Here is a 20,889-nt window from a genome sequence, read left to right as displayed (position 1 = left end):
TTTTTTTCAAAATGTTTAACATTCTGAAAAGTTTTTAAACAGTTTCTTCACACTTCTAAACTGTTTTAAAACATGAATGAAGTGGCAGATAAATATCACAATTCGCACATATTTGGGCTATTTATGAAGCTAATTAGGCATACATATTTTGGCTATAACTTTAATAAGAAAAATATATTTTAAAAATCCGACCCTACCCTTTGGAGGGGATCTATAGACAATCAAATAATTTTTTTGGCCATAAGGTTGTGGTTGCTTTTATTTTTGTTTTTGCCAACATTTACGATGACCCCATTTAATACACCTGAGCAGTTGACACAAGAAGTCTTCACCCTTTTATCAGTGGCGGTGCCAGGGGACCATGGGGGAATGCCACCCAGTCAGAACTCTTGCCCTCCCAGTTGCCCCCAGTAAAAACCCAAAATTACACAAATGTCCACTTTTTGCAGTGGTTTTGTGCAAAATTTGTTGCTTCTCCCACCTGAAATTCACTTTGCCCCCCCCCCCCCCGGAAAAAAAATTCCCAGTGCCGCCACCGTTTTCTATATGTGGATGGTTTGTTTTAGTGTCAAATTCTATTAAAAAAAAAAAAAAAAAAGGTTTGTCTCAAATGCGCACGCATTTGTAAAATCGTGAGATTTGGAAAAAAAGAAATGCAGAATTTTTTTTTATTTCAAAAAAAAAAATTTTTGTTAGTTTTTCCAGAAAAATTTTTCTCCAAACATGCAAATACCATGAAAAAAGTCGGGAATAAAATTTTTTTTTTTAAATCGCATTTCGCATTTGTTTTCAAAACACTCGTGAGCTTTGAGACGAACCAGTATTTTTTTTGGCCTTATATTAGACAAACTGATGTCACATTTATCTCTTCCATTCACATCCCAGTGAACCATTTCTGCTGGTCATTTGATTTCCTGCAGTTCAACCCACAAACAAGCACACAAGTGTTCAACTTCAAAATGACAATTTAAAAAACATCTCTCTGAGATTACCTAAATATGCAAATTACCTATATATGTAGGCCTAGATATTTAATTACTCACTGATATCATTCTTATTGTTGTCATTATTTTCCTGCAGTCCATGTTCCTGATTAAATCACTTGAGTCATGATATGTTCAAAACATAACAGTGTCAAGTCATATATTACTATAGACAGTACCAAATCACCCTAATTTCCAAATCTCATATGCATCCTAATAGCTCCTAATCAAGCTAAATGAGTCATCATTTAAAAGCTGATTTTCAAAATAATATTCAAATTCAAAATAATTTATTCAAAGAGGGAATGCCGAGTTCAAACCAGGGGTTCTCCACTCTGATTTGTTTGAGGGTCTCAAAGGGGCATGGAGGCATTATAAAAGTGCTCTAAACATGATTTAAACAGATTAATTGAGTAGAGCAAAGTACACTGATCAATATGCCTTTTGTTTGGAGTCAATCGGACATACGGTTGTCAAAATATATCAATTTATATTTTCTTTGTATCTTATTGGTTTTTTCAATAATCAATCAAGTTAATGAGCTAAAATGACTGGAGAAGCTCATTTACATATAATTTTTGCCAATATTTTGCTAAAAATTCATGCATAAATGTTCAGGGTACTTTTATTTTGCATAATTTTGCCCTGAAATTGGTCAAAGTGTTTCTAATATGTTCTAATGTATTATATAGTGAAGCCGCCCCCTAATTTGCATATTTGCATAATTAATTAGCATTTATGCATATTAGCTCATTAATTGTGCAAATATGCAAATTAGAGGCGGCTTCACTATATAATACATTAGAACATATTAGAAACACTTTGACCAAGTTTCAGGGCAAAAGTATGCAAAATAAAAGTACCTAACAAAAATACATATTAATGAGCCTTTCCAGTCCTTTTAGCTCATTAACTATATTGATTATTGACAAAAACAATAGGATACAAAGAAAATATAAAGTGATGTATTTTGGAAACCGTATGTCCGATTTGCTCCAAACAAAAGGCATATTGATCAGTGTACTTTACCCTACTCAATTAACCTGCTTAAAACATGCTAAAAGCATTTTCTAATTTCTAGAAAATGCATCCAATACCACCTTAAGCCTGTGTCAACATGCCATTTTAAGCATTAATATTGCTCATCCAAAATGATGGATATGTGACTACACTCTTACCCCGGAAAGACCTGTTTTTGGACCGGCCATGCAGCTCACATATACCCCCAAATGTTACCAAAACAGAATGCTGAATGACCCTTGATTTTGATCATTTCAGCTCTGAATGCTCCTAAAATTGCTCATTCCTCACCTTTCTGGGTTTTTTTCAGGTGATTTTCAATCAGAAAGCTCTGAAAGACCCTTGATTTTGACCTTGTGCAGCTCTGAAAGACCCCCTTTTACCAGTACACTGTCAGCTCCGAATTCCGGGGGGGAACATACCCAACAAAAAATTGATGTTGTACCCCCAGGACTCTTACATCCTTGCTTTTTGATAAAGTAAACTTTCAGATTTGCCTAAAATTTAACCAAGTTCATATTGTGGCTTTAACTGATAGCCACAACAACAACTGGTATACACTCATGAGGTAGCGGAAAGGCTCCTGTCAAATCCAACAGGTTATTCATGCCATGGGTCAGCTCTAACAGGAAATAGGGGAAATCCACATGTCCTTTATGAGCCTATTCCTATTGAGGATCATGTAGGTGATAGTATACAGTTGGTACCAAATAACTATCATGACTCAGCATCAAAATCACAAGTTTTACCATGAATGTTTGTTTACCCTCTCTATAATGGCGAAAGTCAAGGCATGCCCATGAATTGTTTTGGTGATGTTGATTTTGAGAAAGCTGATCTTTTCTTCTTCTTCTTCTTCGTATATTCTGCTTAAAACTTCCCTTGACGAGATAACACAAGCAGGGTGTGGTGTGCGCAGTAGATAACTTAGTCCTTCATGTGACTGTCCTGCACACGCAGGTAGTCAATGGTGGCAGTTTTAAAGTGTTCCGGGTTGGATATTGATGTTATATTGTCAGGGAGGTTGTTCCAATCCCTTATTGCGTCAAAGGATGAAAAAGTGGACTTGTTTACTTTTTAAAGGGAGTTTTGTCCAAATTGCCCAAGGGGAGACACACCCCTTGCACACCATAATTTACACCTTTGCTTTTCCAAATGTGTGTTCATATTAGATTTTGGTGCATCACAAAGGTCAGGGAGGGGCTGTGAAGAAAAGATATTTTAAGGGTAGTATAGGGGCTGAGAGGAGAGGATGTGGTTTAAAGGTATAATGGGTTTAAAAGCAGGCAGATCCTTGAAGGTATTCAAAACACTATCCCTGATTACCATACTTGTAAGCCATAATCTGTTCACAACTTCACATGCTAATCCTACCATGCTAAAAGCAGAGGCTAAAAGACAGGTATGAAAACAATTTTGTTTTTATCCATGGTAACCACTAGCCACAGCCAGACAGGGTAGGACATGGACCACTGAATCCTCTGTCAGGTAGTAAAGTCACCTTGACCAATTGATGGAGAAGTCTGATCTCTCTCCAAGGACTTGGCTTCAAATCATTTGAAAACAATATTGAGGTTGTGAGCCCTTTAAGCAAAAACACTTCTTTAGCCAGTCCCTTGTTTCAAGTAATAAGTTTTTGTTTCTCCAAAAATCAGCGGATTAAAAAGAGGGGCAGAACTTAAATCAGCGGATTAAAAAGAGGGACAGAACTTAAATCAGCAGATTCAAAAGAGGGACAGAAGTTCTTGTCTGCAATCATAACATCTAAAGCTAAATTTATACTACATAGCTGAGCGACAGTGATTGGTTTTTACCCAATGAGGTAGAGCGATTTTTGTTGTGTTGGGAAAAGCGCCACTACCTCATTGGTCAAATACCAACCACTTTTCACTCAGTGATAGCTAGAGTAATAAATTCAATTTTAGTGTAGAGAGGTCCATAAAGTATATAATAGCTTGTCATGATTGTGCTAAGCAAATACATTTGAGGTTGTGTTTATATTGAATGTAGACAATTATATATGGATCGGATATCAATCACACGTGGACAGCAAGAGGACTGGCATGGCCAGACAAAGGTATCAGTAATGATGTCAGTCAAGAGCTCAGGCAGGATAATAGGAAACCACATGATCAAAACTAAAACCAATACCAACACTTATTATCTGAAACGACCAAGTTTTGGTGGCACTTTTTATTGGTGTTTGGGGTGTTCAATAAAGGAGGATAAAACTCACTATCTCAGTTTGCCTTAAGTGGCATATTTCTCAAATGTATTATTTGACTTCTGGGGAAAGTGGATGGAGGTGGATGGGAATGCAGCCATATACCCTGGAATAGTGCATGATGGTACATAGGGAAAGACTGACATATCTTAAAAAGATACGAAATATGCATATCAGGATAATATCATTAAGGTGACATCACATGTCATATCTTTGATCATCCCTAATGACAGATTGAAGTGCAGAATTCGGCAGCCATCACTTACCACATTAACAACTTTCACATTATTTTCTTCACAAAAATGTCAACATTTACACTTACTGTGCATTAGATAATTAGCACATTATTACCCCCATATCCTGAGCACACACAAATAACCCAATTGTCCACATTCATCTCATATTTAGAGCTAATTAATCAGGACATTTTATCAAATAATTTTATGTTTTAAGGAACTTTAGATCTTATATTTAAGCTGTGAGTCATATAAATTATAAACATTTTTTAGGCTTTTGAGATTTCTGATAAGCTAATACGGTACTTAACATTGTAGGTATTTAGTGCTATAAACAAGCAGGAAGTTTAATTATTCAATTTTTTTCATATATACCAAGGGTGAAACTCTGAATATAAGTTGAGGGAAAGTTTTGTAATAGACAATGTTAGCTCCAAAGTCCAGGCTATTTCCATCTAGCCCTCTAAAAAGCACCCGGTGTGTATTCATGCAACAATATTTTAAAAAATATTATCTCTGGTACCAAATTTCCACAATTTTTTATTTTTTATTCACGACTTTTTTTATGGTATTTTCGCCCAATTTTTCTGGAAAAAACTTTTAAAAAATTTGGAAATAAAAAAAATTTCCGCATTTCTTTTTTGTCAAATCGTGTGATTTTACAAATGCGCGCGCAAGCTTTGAGACAAACCTTCTTTTTTTTTTGGCCTAAGCACAAACACATATCCTGTCAATATATCCACTATCCGTTCAGTTTCACAGTGATAAAACCTAGTAGCAGTAGATAGCCAAAACATCCGCATAATGGAGGCCCACCCTAGCTTTAGTCTTGAGAAGCAAACAAACAACCACATGTCAAAAATTTATCATTTTACCCAGGGACCATTCACAAACACTTGTAAGGGGGGGCCTGATGCAAAAAAAATCATCGGGCCCCCCTTTACAGACCTCAAAAATTTCAGGGCCCCCCCCCTTTTTGACATGAAAATTATGGGTCAACCCCATAGAAAAGCATATAAACTTAATTTTTCCAGGAAAATTTGTGGTCATTTTTTTCAGGGCCCCCAGCCCTTAGGAGTGTCAACATTTTCAGGCCCCCCCCTTTTGCATCAGGCCCCCTCCCTAACAAGTGTTTGTGAACGGTCCCTGTATAATACATTATCTCTATAGATTATAACACTAGACATTAAATACATTGTAACCTCTTTGAAAACATACAATAGCTTTCTTGCATAACAATTTGCAACCTTTTTTGATATTGTACATACTAACCAGGGTTGCCAAATGTGAAGCCCAATTCATGGGCATAACAGTTGAAATGTCTCCAAACAAATCACCATTGCTACTACATCGATAGAGTTCTACACAATAGAGTTTTGTTTTCTATTCCAAAAATTGCCTTCAAAAACGTCACTATTTGTTATTTTAGCGGCAAAATTCACTGAAAAGGTATACCTAAAAGAAATTATGGTGCTTATTTTCAAGTTGCAAGATGATAATTTAATATCACCTTTATTGGGCTACAAATTCATGTGTTTGGCAATCCTGGTACTTAATCCATTTTGTCCTGAGAGGAAGTCATTAAAACACCATCTTATTCCGGTATGTATTCATCATCATTGCTAACATGTATCTATTGTATCAATGACAACACCTATAATGTTACCTTCTGATGAAGGCCAGAGGATGTTTAAAGACATTCCCACAACCCAATGGGGTTTCTGACCTTGTATGTCTGGCTTTTGTACACATGTGGTACAGTTGATCATACCTTGCATTGGGCTTGTGTGCAAATATCTGGTGTTTTCATCCTATTATTTAACATTCAAAACATCAAGACTTAGGAATATAATTAATGCAGTGGGACAATATAAATGTTTCCTGTAAGAAAATCAAATATCAGTCATAAGTCTCAACTATTAACTCGTTGGCTGCAGTTTTAAAATTACCATTTTGTGTGTGTGGGGACTTTGCCTTTAAATTTAGGTTATATTGATCAAATTTCCCAATCATAGTGCATTGTAGGAATGCCTTTAAGCCTCCTCTGGATGAAGGCTATCAGTTTTATAGCGGAGCTACTCTATGTGTACTCATCCACTAAAATCTTCAAGTTCCAAAGATTTCAAATGAAAATACATGTACGATCTACGTACCCCATATAGTAAACAGCGCACAGCGTCATCATCCCTATATCTTTGTGTCAAAAATTGCCGTGATAGTATGGCGAATCCTCTCGTTTTTCAAAAGCTACGAATGGCGATTTTGTTCGAGATAGGCTGAGCGACTCAGGCTAAGCATACCATTTACACGATATGAGATACCACAGAGTTTCTATTCTACACATTTTTACGATTTGCACATGCTCAGTACCCCATATGATGTTGCCATTACAAAAAAATTGATTTGTTGTCAGGTAAAACCCAGGTTTTGTTTTCAATACACAAACTGGAAATTCAATACACTCAGCGGTGATTGCTGTTGTCTTTATACGCATATAGTTTACTGCATTTTATACATTACGATTTTTAAATCGTACATTAAAATTGTGATATATTCAACTGTTTGGACTTTTGTGGTAAGATATGATATTTAACCGCCAAACCGTGGACCTGGTATTACACCTACAATGGGGGACCTGTACCCTATATGCATTATTATGGGATCTAGCACCCTAACCTGCTCTCTTCATATGACGGTGAACATCCACAGTTGACATGAGTCCGTACTTCATGAGTGAAATGTCATAGGTGGGTCCATGTTTGTCAGTGAAAACAAACACACCCATCACACACCTAAACACAGACATAGGCACTGCATTACTATGCTTTATTCTGCATTCTGGTCAACTGAATGAAATCCATCATTCATAGGGATGCTGTTGTGAAGTAATCTGTATCTCTTCACACACACACAAGGAGAAACCTTCTATCAGGATTAAGAGTATTTTAATATTTTTTAGAACAGGTGTAAAAAATAATACAATACAATCATAAACTGATACTCAAGCATGATTTCAACAAAGGGACCTGTTCTTTATTTAAACATAAAAATCATAACTAAAATTGATGGTCACAAATTGCACATCCTTTGATACTGTCAGATTATATCACATAAATCATACAAATCACTCATCACTGTGATATTAATCACTTCCAAGCTTCATTCATATCTGAAACAATGGTTTAATCCTGGAGACATGCAGTACTTGGTATTGTCTGTTACTGCGCTGTTACTAGTGTTAGGTCATCATTGACACCATCATTGTTTAAAACATGCAAACATGAAGTGCCCCATCCACAAACTTGTAAAGGGTTTTGAGCAAATCATCGATACACATAGTCATAATATAGGCCTAAAACTTATATACGAACAAGTAAACCTGCAAATTTGTGTCTCAACCCCATTAACTTAGTTGGTAAAGCGCCCGAGTAAAGCGCCCAACTTAGGTACAATTTCATGTTTTCAAAAGCACTCGATAACGAGTTTTTATGGCAGTATACATGTATAAAAAAAAAAAATTTAAAGCGCAGTGATTTATAGTGCGCTACGCACAGGCACAACGCCTACATGTAGACGCTGATCCACAAGCCTCAGCACACTTTACAGGTTGTCGCTGACCACTATGGCCCCACATCATTCCATAAACCATTTAACAACAGCTCAGGGACTTTACTGCTTCAAGAGCGCACACCCTAGACATTCCACAAATAACCTTCGCAACCAGGATCAGCTCCCCGAGTTTTGTACGGGTTACAACGAGACAATTAGTTCCTTGTCCAGGGGAATTTCAACTCAATTTTTCCACGAGAGCAAACTATAGGCACCACCAGGGTTCGAACACGCAACCTCTCGCACCATAGTTGAACGCCTTATCGATTGAGCTAACTTGACTGCAACACTATGTATACTATGTAGTACTGCACAGATGAGCAAATTTTGCAGTCATTCAAATTAAAAGCACAATCAGTAACTTGGTAAGTCATAAAATAAGAAAAAATCATTGAAAATCACCTATTTACATTTTTGTAAAGAGAATGAATGTACACCAGCTGCAAGTGATAAGACCAAACACTGCATAAAGGGTAAATATAACAGGGGCGGATCCAGGAATTTTCAATGGGGGCACCATATGCCCAAAACAAACTTTTGTGGGTGACAAGCCACCCCTACCCACACAATGTCAGGCGCCGCTGCAAAAATAGGGGGGTGCCCCCCTAAATCCACCCCTGTATAATATGTCACATTTTGGCTATAATGTTCAATGAGTTTGTTCGTACAGACACTTATAGCTACATGAATTTGAATGGAGCTTCATATTATCAACACTGCCAAAATATGACCAATTTTTTCCAAAATAGTTGATTTTTTGTAATTTTTTCTTGAAAGATCCACTTTTTGGCAATCTTATAGGTCTGCACACCAACATAGCCAGTTGTCCTGTTGCAACACAGGTCATAAAGAGAAATAGGCACTTTCTTGTTTTAGCTCTATGAATCAACATGCCTGCCGGACAAGGAAATACATCAATGAAAAGCTGCAAGCCATCTTCATGAATCACTACTAACTTATCCAACTTTATAAAGTTATGATACAGTGTATAAATAAGAACATTTTTTATACATGTACAATGTAGATGAGTTAAATTACGTATATTTTTATCCACATCCGCCCAATTTTGAAATTTGAGGCCTGCATTAGCGGCCATTTTGGATATATGCAAATTAATATTTTTTCCCCTGTGTCCTTTTTTGCCCTTTTTGGATATGTTGTTCAGGACTCAGGAAGGTATTTAGAGTCACTAGCAAGCAAAAACATTGGTGTTCCATTTTTGTCTAGGTGCGCCCATCTTAGTACTTAAATTAACTCACCTACAAGCCTTGAAATAAGTGGGCGCGGGGAGCAAATTTGCTCTCATAAAGCCACCAATTGCTCCTGGTCCTTGTTAAATTAACATGAACCAGGAGCAATTTTCTGAAACAAATTGCTCCTGGTTCTAATTTTGCACTTGATGCAGTAGTGCTGTATGCTGTATTGTATATATGCAGAAAAGGATTTACTATTTCAAAATTGCTCCTGTTTCTACAGAAATTGCTCCTGGTTCTTGTAAAATCCCAGTGAACCAGGAGCAACGTTCAAAACAAATTGCTCCTGGTTCCAGTTTGCTTATTTCAAGGCTTGCTCACCTAATGTATATATTTTGATATACTATAATTATATTGATTTTGTTGTCTGGTCTTGGTTTTTATTTGTTTTTTGTCATATTTTTTGGACAATATCAGTATTGGTTAAGGTATAGCGTGAATTGTTTGTATGAGGCATATAGACATTTCTTGTATTTCTGGTTATTTCACTTCCTCATATGATGAGATCCATTTGCTGTCTAGAAACTGCTGCAGACATAGGCCTACAAGCATGTAACCACAGATTACTGTGTCTATAGAAGGCACACCGTTCTTTACTGTGATGTAACACTTGACGGTATCCAGTCAAGGGTATTACATGCAAACTAAATGATATAATTACCCATAATTACCCACTTCATTTAAAGCAATTTACCAATTATGTTAATAGCTTCCAATTTGTATGCATGTCAATCATGAGTAATTACATGCTATATGCTATACCATAATGGTTATGTCACAATGGCCATTTCATTGTTTCGGGGGGGGGGGGCGGGGGTCAGGGGCATAGCCAGCATTTTACTGTTGAGCTCCAGAGGGGCAAAGCCAACATTTCATCCCCACTTGTCAATTTTTTGACCCATTGTGGGGACAAATTTTCATCTACTCTTTGCTGTCCCCATTTTATCCTTGAAAAATGTCCAGCCCTGGCTATGCCAATGGGGGGGGTACAAAAACAACAATTTACTAGTTCAGGTGTTCCATTTTCACACATTATGTGTAGGGTAGTGCTATGTATACAAGACCATTTTGAACAGAGCTACATGTGAGAGGGGTGGACTTTGGTTTTGAAAGGGGGTCAGCCATGAAAAATTGTCTGGCTTGCTTCCCTTACCCAAATTTAAATGCAATGGATATTGACCATTTGGCGGAGAGCTAGGGGGATACCCACCTCATTTTAGAGTCAGAAAATTGTGCAAAAATGGGGGTCAAATCGATACATTGTTTTAGGAGGGCAGCCATACATTGTTTTAGGAGGGCAGCCCTACCCCCTGGATCCACCCCTGATCCGCAGGAATGAGAACAATCAGAGAAACAGCAAAACCTGCCACAGTGACTTAAGCTTGCTGGACAGGCAAAGCAAAAGCTTTCATATAGATATTGCTAACTATCTGCTGATTGGCCAAAATGAATATTGTGCTCAATTTTGAACCAATCAAGGAGGGTATTAATAAGATCATCTGCAAATGCAAGTTTGACCATAAATAGTTTAAAGCCTAGTCATAATTGGCAATTGAAATGAGCATTTCAAGTTATCAACCAATCAGAAATGCTGTTAGATGACCAGTAGTGTCCAGGGGGTTAAAATCAATTTATCTACAAGTCAAGTAATCCTATTGGGAATAACCAGTAGTGGTCAAACTTGATTTGATTTTGACCAGGCTTCAGGTTTGTTTACCACGGTTACCATGTACACCTTAAAGTCTATTTTGTTATTACGGAAGCAACATAAGCTTACTATGAAATCAACCCCAGTTCCTGTTACAAATGAATAAATATAAATGTAACTAGTTTGTAGACTAGACTGACTGTACTCATGCAATACCGCTGTGAGTTTTGTGCCATATTTATAATATTAGACTAAGGCGACAAAAAACAACCACACTGATCTAAGGCAGACAGACCAGCCAAGTAGAGTTGGTCAGAATTTTTTTCAGGAAGACTAATGGCTCTAAAATGTCACAGAAATGTTTTAAAAACCTAATAAAATTGGAATTGTTTTGAAAATGTCAGTCAAAATTAAAGTCAAAATTCAGTGAGGGTTTTTTCATCACTTTTATTTTTATACTACAATGCACAATTTCAACTTTTAACTAGAACATCTCAACTTCATTTTACCCTTCCCATCCCAAACACTAAATCACTACACCCATCTCTAAAAATGACCAAGATTAAACTCTGCTGAACATAACATTTCTGACTGCGCAACAACCACATGCTGTAACATGATATTATTAGTCTCGCTTAGAATCTCCAAAAGAAGGTAAGTATTTCCAACTTTTCCTGTTTATGAGCCGGCTTGCAACCTGGGCTATTCCTGCTTGTCTCATTTATTGTGCCGGTATACAGAGCTAGCCAGCCGGCTGGCATTTAGGTTCCTCCCAAAGCAGATTATACCTTGTCATGTTCCTAGACTAGATACTGGTATGCAGGCACTGTCTCTTTTTTCAAAAACAGATAGTTTACATGATATACTAGAAAAGTTCTTTTTAGTATCTTGCAGAGTAAATATCAAGTTAATATTTTCAAAATTTCAATTTAAGCAACTGGGTCTAAATAATTCCTAATGATTTCACATTTTGGTAAGCTTCAAAGACATCCCAGCTTCTGATGCAAACTGCTGCAATATAGAATGCATTTCTGTATGATAAATAATTATTGTAAGTAAAACCAAATCAGTAGACTACATTAGCCGTGTTCTCCAGCCGTGTTGCAATGGAAGATCAAGATCACAGAAAACACCATGTCCAGCATGCCCACCGTTATTTTTCATTACACACATTACAAATGCACCTGATACATAACATATGCCTATACATACTCTGTAGTAAGGCCATAATTTAACCAAAGTTATCTTAATGACATTTTGTTCCAGTGAATTTACTGGAGAGCCAATTTTCAACATTGCAAAAGTTGAAATCAAAATCCACCTGATCGAATCCCAGACAGACCTGCAACCCTACTCAATCACCAAAGATATATTACTAATATTCAGAGAGATATATCAAACCTATTTCAACATATGGAACTCTTTTACTTTTAATGATTTAATCCATGCAACATGCGTATAATATCAAATCCACAAAAAACTTACCACAAGAAAGAGAGCCTAAATCCTGGACAAATTCAGTCGGCCATTGGAGGTCTTGGTCAAACGAGCCTCCCCCGATGCCCGTTGATGTGCAGCATCAGTCTAAACTTCCTCAAGTTCAATGAAAGTCTGTTCAATGAAAGTGAGGCCCCTACTCTGTCTGTAATTGTTGTGCTTCCTGGAGCATGTACAATGTACTACACCCAGATTTGGATTCTGCTGTAGGCATGTTCTGTATTGAAAATATCACTCCACATATAGACTACTTGACATGCGACGTCTTTGCGCGTGAATTATGGCAATTTTCATTGTTCTTTGCCCTGTAGTGTGAGTACGCATTATAGTTTGCTCAGGGCATGTACATTTTAAATTGCCCACCACATTTCATATAGTACAAGAAACCATTGAACAGTGTAGCGGTTTGTTCAAGCATAGCGATAGACCAGTCCCTCGCCTTTGTTGATAAACAATGATGTCAAGTGATCTATTCACTGCCATAGTGCACGTTAGTAACCATTGATTACTGGTTCAAGCCTGGGCTCATACACCTGTTCCGAATTATGATATGCCATAGGCTTTGTGTTGTGATCATTTGGATCAGTCAGTGGTTTGTAACAAAGAAAGCGTGATCGAGCCTGTTCACCTACCAACGGTCATATTCTAACATGCACTACGGCAGTGAATAGATCAGTTAATAGTATTTGATAGTTTATGTCTCTGTTATTTACTTGGGAACACATTACAAATTAGCCCATGTCTATATGGCTACCCCAGAGTGGATCAATAACATGGCACACAACTATACAGCACAAAAGGTCATCATACTCGATCACCTTACCAAGTTAGAAGTTCATAGTTATTGCATGCTAGCTTGGGGACACCCCATCAGTCCCAAAATATGTTAGGGTTAACCCTAACCCTTACCCTAACCTTTGGATAACCCTAACAGGTTTTTGGACTGACAATGGATCGGATTGACGGTGTTTTGGACTGACAAGGAGACCCTGCTAGCTTTTGCTTCCCCCTGACAGCCAGCCAGATGACCAACCATGCAACTGAATATGCAGAAATCCAAGCTTTGATTATATTGGGGTGTTCTTTTGTAATATGCCAATTTTACAGTGCACAGTTTTATTATTCAGTACAGGTAAACTCATTCAAATCTCATGGAGTGGATCTTTGCTGATGAACTTTTTTTCTGCATTTTCTTTTCAAATATTTACAAAAATGCAAATGTTTTCTGATCTTTACCTGCATGTCATGTAATTTCATTTGAACAGAAAAGTAGAGGTAAATCAATGTTTACCATGAGCTAGTTTCCTTTGATGTTTTCTGACTACCTGATTTTGTAAGGTCATCTTTAAAGGGTCCATCTTCAAGTTAGCATGAATGCATGTTAGTACCATTCTCCCCAGCTAGCCAGGCGTCCGACCCGTCACAGTCCCCGAGGGCAGCCGTTATTTCCTGCCTTCATGTCAGCCATTTAACTATGGCCATACCGACTTGGCTTCCTTTCTCTCTGACTCACGGTTTCTTGAGAATGATCCACCGCTTCCTCCCTCCCTAACTCCCTACTACACATCAAGCAATAATAAACATAAACTCGAGTTTTCTCCTAAAGTTTTTAACAGAAATTTGTTAAATTTTAGGGTACAAATTCCATTTTATCAACTTTTTCAGCAGCTTTAATATACACGGTTGAAGATTATCCTTGTTCAAAAGACTAATAGCAAAGTTTTCATTGGTAACTGTTGCTGGGATCTACATTTTAAAGGAAATATCAAACAAAAGGTATGATATTTTGGTGATAAATGATTGCACTACATATTCTTGTTTATTTCCCTACTTTTGCAAATTAATAGACATAAACATACAAACGAAAAGATTATTTTGATACAGTTTTGTACCCAACAAAACTGTATGCTTGGGGAACTATGCCGAGACTGTAGAGTCATCAAATGAACACCTTCCAGTGAATCCAGTCCCTTTACAGGAATCACTTTCTAGACAAAACAAAAATAGACACAGAAAATTAAGTTCAGGCAACTTTCCAAGTTTTTGTGGTTAATATACCGGTATGTTACCCTAGTTTCAACCCACACCGCCAAGTCAAGTTTACTCAATTTTAATCCACTTGGTTTTTTTTACCTGTACAACATGCAATGATTCTAGATGTTTTTCGTTTACAAGCCACACCTACTCGGGCACACCTAGCATAAGAAACTGAAGTTAAAATCTTTTCAGACACAGTCTGTACAAGATCGGCAGTGCCCCCAAAGAAAATGTATACTATGTATACATGTATGGATGACGGTTTCCATTATACAGTATTTGCAAAAATCACTAGTGGGGGGGGCCAATATCAGTTTCACAAATAATGTATTTTAGGGAAATCCACACAGTTTACAAATTTGGTAAATCTGCAGTCCTGTACAAACAAAAAACAGTCATTACAGCTCACCCATCCATCAATTAGTACGAATCATGAAACTGCGCAGATGTATTGCGCTATCTGTAGTCTAGGGACCCCAGCCAATTTTTAGGAATTGTTTTGGCCAACTCAAACTGGTGGTGTGGTTCCAACCAATCTTTCTAGTCAGCAATACATCCGTAATTCTATATTGGCAAGACTGATTTGTTCATTTAGTAAAACAAGTCAGCCCTGCCTTGCATTGGTATTGAGGCCTAAAAAAGAAAATTGTTTGATTGGCGTAACATAAAAAAATAAATTAGGTACGTCGGTTGGGATTTTTTTTTTCTTTTAATTTTTTTTTTTTTTACTTTTTAGGCTGTAAATTTCGTTTGATAAAGGCTTTGGAACTTTTGTTCATCTTTTTTCTTTTTTTTTTAGTTTTTTTTTTTTAATTTTATTATTTTTTTTTTTCAAAAAAAAGAAAAAAAAAGTCAGGGTCGGACCTGCTTTTAGGGTCAGTCGTGTTACGACAATCAAACAATTTTCTTTTTTAGGCCTTATGCTTTGCATGCTGGCTATATGCTTCAACATGAAAAGTCAAAGTTTTGTGATATTTTCTCAAAATATCAGGAGTTATCTCAAGAACCACTGAACCAATACAAGGCTTGTTTGTACTCATTTTTCTCATTCTGATTCCAAATATGGTCATTTAAATGTATAATTCTAACATTTTTAAACAAAATCTGATTTACTGTAGAACTTTTAACTAATATTGCACATCAAAAATATTCACAAAATAAATTTGCACTTCATAAATTAGCATACACATGTATAAATATAAAGTAAATGATTGTTCAACAGGTCAACCCTGCATGCCTGACTGTGAAGAAATAGATGGACAAAATTATCGTTTAGTGTAGCTTTTAACCATTTATTCTACTTCGCGCTGTGATAGACTCATGATACGTTAGTTTATTGGTGGAGTGGGCGATTGGGTCCTGATAGGGTGTGAGTACGCGCAGTGAAATGAGTCCCTAAGATTCATATCATAACAGACTCCACCAGGAGTGTTATGCAGTACTCATTCAGGTTCAGATCCATCATGAGTCGAATCATTCGACCAATCAGGACGTCACTTCTGTATCAAGCAGTATACACCTCAACATCATCCGAAAATCAACTCGACTGAATAACAGTGATTTAACAGTGAATAACTGATGACAGTAACTTAAGTTAATTACAATTTTGACATTTCCCTCACTCTTCTGGACCATGGGCCTCTACCCAGCAGCTAAGTGCATCAAATTCAATTACAACAAGAGACAGCCCTCTGGACCATAGACCCTTCCCTTAGGTTCTCTCTCACAATTGATTGTCCCACTGGTGCATCACTGACGCAAACACTCAAGCCTATGGAAGCTTCCAATGGTCACATGACTTTCAAGGTCACTCACCTTCCTCAGAATTGGTCATCTTCCGAGGTGGAAACATATCATGCTCGAACATGAAACATCCAAAAAAGCCACATAATGATTGTTTTTTGCTGTTTTAAGATTGTAAATGCATCCAAAATAAATACTTGTTGAGGATTTTACTTATACCTTATTATGAAAGCCCCATGAAAATACTTGTTTAAGGTGCATTTTGACAGTCCAAGCATGAGTATCATGATCCAGCTAGAAATGCAACTTCAAACAATTAAACTACTGCAGCTTGTCACTATTTGTCAGGCATGTAGCAAGCAAAGTGGCAAGGAAGCTAAGGTCACCCCAGTTTTGTTTATAACATCAACTCAACTCAACCAATCTTGGGGTCTTCTCCAATTGTAGGGCACGGTGGTTCAGTGGTTACGGCCTTGGACTCATGATCCGAGAGCTTGCTCGACGTGTGTAGGTTAGATTCTCCGTCACACCACTGTGTTGCGCCCTTGGGCAATACGTTCGATTCCCCGTCCCACCACTGTGTTGCGCCGTTGGGCAAGGCGCTTTGCCTCGCTTGCCTCACCCCACCCAGGTGCAATGGGAAGCTGTTAGGGGTAGTCACAGTCTACCGATGTACTGCAGGCTGCAAACGTGGTTCCGACATATTCTAATGACGGCGAAATAAATGTAAAGCACTTTGAGGCTGTTTACGGCATAAAGCGCTATATAAATATCTACATTTATTTATTTATCTTTGATAAATATTAAAATATATATAAAAATGCAGAAATCACTCTCTCTATAGAATCCCCATCCCTAAGTCCACCTATAGATAACACCTGTAGTTTCTGAACCTGTCCACTTGAAATGAAACAGGTAGTACAAAATTTCAGTCATCTTATGTCACTGTTTTGATATTTCTCGAGTCAAAGTGTTTTCATGTGTGTGACATATGAAGTAAATTGTGTGCTGTGAGCCTATATTAAAGATTGCTGCAGGTGCAATGCACTTTACATTTGCACTTTTTACATGCACTTGGATTTCAAACACGCTCTTTTGACGGACTCAGTTCTGAATTACCTCAATATCTTTGTACATCATCAATTCACCTTTTAATGCATTGGGTACAAAAACTCATACTCTACAAGGTCAAATCTTGAGCTATGATAAGTGAATGGAGGTTAAGGAACAATGCCAGTACCAATGAGACCATTCTGGCATTTTATCTGTAGGGCCTACACGTGAACTACAGTACAGATGCACTGCCTTTGATCGTGCTGACACTACTGTCTCAAGGGAGGAGGGAGCCAAATGGACTTTCATAACTATGGCCCTTTTTTATGTGCAAAAGTGCAACCTCGGTCAAAATGAATGCAATTTACTACATTATAGCGATCGCACCTCTGAACCACAGATTATAGCTACCGTATTCGTTCCATTAACCGCCCATGCCCCTATATGCGCATACCCAAAATATGGACACCGGTTTTTTGAGGGCGCACTAACTGTGACTGACTAAATACTATCAGACGATGATTGATGACTAAAACTGACTTTGTTAAGCGCACTGGGCGGTTATTGGAATGAATACCGTATGGTAGGCTACATGTAGACAATATAATATTATTTGTGCTTTTCTGTGATTTGGAACAAGAAATTTGAAACTACATTTAGGCCCCTAGTATGGTGCACCCTGCACCCCCACACACCCATTGAATGTGTGTCATCGGCCCTGTACATGCTGTAGGAATCCATGGATTCAATTTGTGTACATATTACCCCCCCCCCTAGTTCCAGTAACTGTAACTCAGCGTCATTTATATGTTTATGATAAAGACTGAAGTCTACCCCCTGCCACCATGCAGTCTGATATAAAATTGGATCGATTGAGCCCATATTTATTAGTCGAGCTATGTGAATTTTTAAAATTAAATATTGGAATTAAATATTTGAAAACTCATAGATTAATTAGCGAGACCAATAAATATTGGCGTATCACACACTTGGAACACTTGGATTCATCAAAACATAATAATGGAAATAGTTGATTCTCTTATATGTACCAGTAATGTTTAGGCCTACTGCACTGGAGAGCTCAGTCAGACTGCTAAACATTGCATGCCCTGAACAATTGCGATTATACCAGCTGGATTGCAAAATTTGATCTGCATCACCAATGGAATCACCATTCAAGTTTTTCAATCATTGTCAATATTGCAATACTAGTTTGTTTTATAACTTTATTTTATGGGCACAACTTACTTTGTTTTTTATTTTCTTCTTACTTCAAGCATAAAATCCACATGTAGTGTATACATTCGGTTACCAATACATGAATAAATTGCCTTAGCAAGATGATCTGATTCTAAATTGATGATGGTGATGACTGGATGATGTTGTTGATGATCCTCGCATTGGGAAGTTTACTTCCGGATTGTATTTCTAGTAACTAAAATACTTTTCCCTTAAAACCCAATATATAAACCATAAAATCGGCTTTTCATCAGTTTATTTTTATCAAAAATGTATGCATAGTACTGTTTTTAGTTCTTTGTTATCATATAGGGGTTATTGTGACCATTTAATAATTATAAAATAATGAAATAAATCTTTATTTTAGGGATGCTCGAAATGACAGAAGTCCATTGTGGTATCTTCAGGTGCGTAATACAGTAGCCTTGAAATTACACCCACCGCTGATCGGGGATGACTCATTTCTGAATAGATGGCGCTATTACTCACACCGTTGCAACACGTTGCAGGCAGGCTGGTTTCAGGCCTGGTTTTATACAAACCTCAATCCACTATGAATTCAAATCAATTCAATACAAAATTACAAAACCTTGAACGAAGTTCCAGAATGAAGTCTGACAGTTGTTTGGAAGAATAAATATTAGATTTTCCAAAAGTCTTGCAGTTGTTTGGAAGAATAAATATTAGATTTTCCAAAATTCTTGCAGTTGTTTCAGAATAAATAATAATAAGATTTTCCAAAAAGTTGTGCAATTAGATTTAATATAGGCCTAGGCCTAAAATATTAGATTCATAGTTACGGGCAACTTTAATTTTTGACCCCTGGACCAGACAATTTTAGTCCCAGTGTCAAAAAATTGGCTAAACATGCCGACAACCAAACTGCACAAAATTGTTTAAACTTTTGCAAAGTAACAAAATTTCGCAATGTTGGGTCACTGGCTTTGGGCAACTTTACACCTATCACTTGTTGTCGCATATCCCTATAAAATGATGAAGCTTGACCAAATACAACCACAATAAAAACGGTTGCACAAAATTGCATAAACTTGAACAAACTAAAAGTTGCAACAAATTTTATAATAATTATTTTGTATCATTGAACGTTGGTTGTCAACGTTTGGGCAACTTTGTGTAAGTGTCACTTAGGCCGTGTAAAATGAATGTTTGTGTTCTTGTCCAGAGGATTTTCATGAATTTATGAAGGAGGGTTTTTGTTTTTTTGTTTTTTTTGTTTTGTTGTTGTTTTGTTGTTGTTTTTTGGGGGGTTTTGGGTTGTTGTTTTTTCAATGTAATTAGCATGGCCTAGTTTTCGGTCTTTTCCAACAGTGCTCGAGCAAAGTGAGGAGGCTCTTTTTTCTTTTTAATGTGAAATTCTAAGGGATAAACCCCATAGAGTATCACAAAATTGGAAGTGATCCTTGTTCTCTATTCTCTGACATATTTAGGTCTATAATGTAGGCCTATAAAGTTTTCGTACAGTAGGCTATTCCTAAGTCTAAAAAAAATCTAACAAAAAAAAAAAATCTGACAAATCCCATAAATTGAGGAGGAAGGGAACGAGAACCAAAAAACATTAATTTTATTTAGTACGGTCTTACGGAAAATGTCCGGTTAATGGCCAACAAGCAACCAAAACTCGGAGCAAAGTTACATAAAGTTGTGCAAAGTTGCAGAAATGTAAAACAAAGATGCACAAAATATTCTAACAGTAACAGGTGCACAAAAATGAACAAAATTGTACTAAATTTGAGGTCTATTATATACAAAAAAAGGAGGAGGAGTTCTGGTGTATTTCACTATCTTGGTTCGAGGGCCCGCTTATTTTGAACACCGTGCAGTCCTCTAATGTCATGTCATGGGGCACGGTGCCCACCCCCGGGCCCACCCCAGCAAACACATAACGTTTTCAGATTATTTATAAAAGGTTGTCAGAAAACGAAATGTCGGGTTATATAAGGGGTATATAAAGGGTATAAAGACGTTTTCATAACATTAAAACACATTTTTTATAACCTTCTGCAACTATTTTAACATAATGTTATTTACTGAAGTGTTGACAAAATATTTGGCAAAATATAGTTTAGGGGGGGGGCTATATTGAATGGGGGGTCTTCGAAAAATTGTTTTTACGGGGCTGACTTTAGCCTAGGCCCTATACCTACTTTTTGCTGTTTTCGCTACCCATCAGTAAATCCCATCAGTAGGCCTATACCAATTTTCACAAAAAAGCACACAAATCCATCCATATTTGCCATATTGGGGGGATGACTCATTTCTGAATAGATGGCGCTATTACTCACACCGTTGCAACACGTTGCAGGCAAGGCAGGCAGGCTTGTTTCAG

The 20,889-nt window shown here is 37.1% G+C and overlaps 1 protein-coding gene across 1 annotated transcript in view; it reads right to left on the bottom strand.

The window, feature by feature from the left end:
* The window catches only part of LOC140156749 (uncharacterized), a 93,437-nt gene extending 74,729 nt beyond the window's left edge, over window positions 1-18,708 (bottom strand). Inside the window, exon 1 of the mRNA XM_072179704.1 lies at window positions 18,552-18,708. The gene's annotated coding sequence lies outside the window, so the exon portion shown is untranslated. The remainder of the gene's footprint in view (window positions 1-18,551) is intronic.
* Between the last annotated feature and the right edge of the window lie 2,181 nt (window positions 18,709-20,889).

The sequence above is a fragment of the Amphiura filiformis genome, chromosome 7, assembly GCF_039555335.1.
Source record: "Amphiura filiformis chromosome 7, Afil_fr2py, whole genome shotgun sequence".
NCBI lineage: Eukaryota > Metazoa > Echinodermata > Ophiuroidea > Amphilepidida > Amphiuridae > Amphiura > Amphiura filiformis.
Note: the sequence above shows the minus strand (reverse complement) of the source record. Positions and strands in the feature narration are given on the sequence as shown.